Here is a 2,868-nt window from a genome sequence, read left to right as displayed (position 1 = left end):
AAAAACAGTAATTAAAATAGTAATATAACAGCATTATTGAGTGAAAAAAATGCGATTAACCTACCATTTCTGTATAATTCTGTAGAAATTTTGCCATTATTTTTAAGGAAAGCAGCCTGGATTTTTTAAATCCCACTGAACACATTTGGGCCTACTTTCATCTTGCCTAATTTTAATTGCCTTGCCCTCACTAGTTGTCTAGCTTTTCTCAATAATTAATAGAGAAGGATAAGCATCTCCAGAGGACAATTAAAAACACCTGTATTAGAATCATCTTTAGAGGGAATGAATCACTCTCTAGAGGCATTTTATGGTCAAACTACTATAAAGAAAGCCTAGATGACTGATTTAGATGACATAGAATTTTTGAATAGTCAGAATTAGATTACATCATTTTCACCCTTGCTACAGCACATGGTCTAGAGGAATTGATAACATATTACTAAAGACAAATACATTTAAAGGATTTTCCTGGATGAGAGAAGTAAAAAGGGACAAGTTTACTTGCAGTGTAGCTGCACTCGCTTCAAGGAGGACTCCATATGGATGATATAACCCACCACTACATGGCATAGGAAGAGGTGTTATACAAGAATCTGAAAATATCAGTATCTTTTGTGGAAAATTATCAGCATCTTTTATTGCAACACTGACTCTCCTTTCATTCCCCAAACCATTTAACGAAGTGTGAACTTCTTCCTTGCCAGCGACAATATTCCCGGTGGACCTTAACAGGTCTTGGATCAAAGTTGATAGCACAGATTCAATTCAAATGTAAATTTGCTGAAATCAAGCAACTCAAGATAGGAATCTGGCTACAGAATGACCTTCTAAGGGTAAATTTTTAAAGCAGTTTGGGTTGAAAGGACTGAGAGCACATACATTAAAGGAATATACCAGGTAATAACCCTGAAATAGYTAATTCATAGACTGTATAAACAAGAGTAAAAGTAATTTGAGAGAAACTCAGTTTGATTTCAATTTAATTATCTTCCACTGGAGTCTATTTCTTTCCCTGTTTCAGGTACTTAAATGCTGAATAAGTCAGAATTTGAAGAAATTGACACAGAAMATCAGAATATAACTTGTAGTTTCCTTGTAGCACTTGTAGCACTTGTAGTTTCCTTTCTTTAGTTAATTCCATTTTTTATTGTGGAAACAAATAGTAAGAGAATATAAACAATTTGCATTTCACTTGTGGTCATACTGTCAAAATGTCTTTGCTTTRTAGGAGAGTTCACTGATTTGCTCCCTTTGATATCTGGTAGCTAGGAGCCTAGTAGATATGGCATAACTACTATTCTCTACAAAATTTTCAAACAGTACAACTATTTTGCACACCACTGTATCCTCTCTCTTTCATTGCACTCTTTAAAGAGAGATAATTTTCTAAAATACATTTTTCAAAAGTGTCCTTGTATTTTAGGAATTGAATGCTCATTTTTGAAAATTGCATGATTTTTAGAAAGGTAACATTGACATTTGGTGTGTATTTAGGAACATATATGGGAGTCTAGGGATTGGAAATCACTATGTTTYCCGCAGTGACATACTTTAAAAAAAAATAGAGTCAATATCGATCTAATTTTTCATTGGACTAACTACCTTTAAAAATCTTACTTTTAGTTTTACTGAGAAATCCACAAACCACTGCCATAAAGAGACAGAAGGAAGGAAACCAAGAGAGAAGTCACAACGTTCAACTCTTCACATAGAATCATAGATCACAGAATGGTGATTCACATGTTCTTCTTRTGTGTGCCATTACAAGCACAGGTAACGTAAAAGACAGTGGATTTGTTTGTTATCTAGTTATCCAAAATCAGCTTTTACAAGTGCAATGTTAAGCTGCTGTTCTTTAAATTTGTGAGTAGAACTGTTTTATAACAGGGTTTTACTGTCCCTACCACATTAGTGTTCTCTAGTAGTGTAATTTTTATACCAGATTGCAGCCACTGTAAAGAAGACAGGGAGACTCTAATTTCCTCAACCTTTTTTTCTCCAGTTCAAATTTGAGACTGTTCTTGTCTGCAGCATGAAGTATCTGAAAATAAATGAATGAGTCAAAGAAGTAAGTTGTGTAATTGTTAACTACATTATAGAATCTGAATGTAAAATGCAAAGCATTTGTGGGTACTAATCTACGGCCTCTTGAATGAAGGTGCAACTTTTGCTGCTTAACAGCACACAAACTAACATAATGTTCCAGGGAAACTAGCTTTTAACTAAAAAAAAAAGAAAATAAATAAAAGAATAGAAGACGAGAAATGATAGCTGATAAAGGAAATAAGTACTGAGCTTACTCACATAATGGCTCCATATATATATAGTGGCAATTTCTTCCAGATCAGAATCAAGTAATAAGTGAAGGTTAATGAGTCTTAACAATTTAAAAAATCCACAAAACAGCTTCACCTGGAGCAAACTGGAAGAAAACACAGATGATGTGATATGGAAAGATATGATACTACTAACAAAATTAAGCATATTGTTTTCCCCACAGAATAAATTCCACGTTGTTGTTCAAAAGAAAGAGACACACTCCATGTGTTCTGCAAATACAAAAGCAGTAACATTTGGTGTGTGTGCTATTCCTGGTTGTATCTGACAATCTCTAGGTTTTAACTGCATTTCTAATGGCAGTCTCTTGTAGGAGTGTTAGATATTGGCTGGGTTTCCTTTTCTTATATCATTAAACTATATTATATTGCTCTGTTGGACTTCCCCTAATCAATATAATCTATTTTGAATGCCCAGGGGATATGAATAGTATTTATTTTTAATCAAAATGCAACTCTCTGTTATTTGATGAAAATGAAAGCCTTTTAGACATTTTTTTCCTTTTTTTTTTTTTCTGACAGAAAATCC

General features: G+C 33.5%; 1 long non-coding RNA gene across 1 annotated transcript in view; it reads left to right on the top strand.

Moving 5' to 3' along the window:
* LOC112942592 overlaps positions 1-2,058 on the top strand; it is a 27,344-nt gene extending 25,286 nt beyond the window's left edge. The window contains exons 2-3 of the long non-coding RNA XR_003248411.1: positions 1,627-1,776; positions 2,006-2,058. This is a non-coding gene — a long non-coding RNA (uncharacterized LOC112942592). The remainder of the gene's footprint in view (positions 1-1,626; positions 1,777-2,005) is intronic.
* Positions 2,059-2,868: the final 810 nt, after the last annotated feature.

Source organism: Nothoprocta perdicaria, unplaced genomic scaffold (assembly GCF_003342845.1).
Source record: "Nothoprocta perdicaria isolate Ctin4 unplaced genomic scaffold, notPer1 scaffold_13, whole genome shotgun sequence".
Classification (NCBI taxonomy): Eukaryota; Metazoa; Chordata; class Aves; order Tinamiformes; family Tinamidae; genus Nothoprocta; species Nothoprocta perdicaria.
This window is presented reverse-complemented; position numbering and strand designations above follow the sequence as displayed.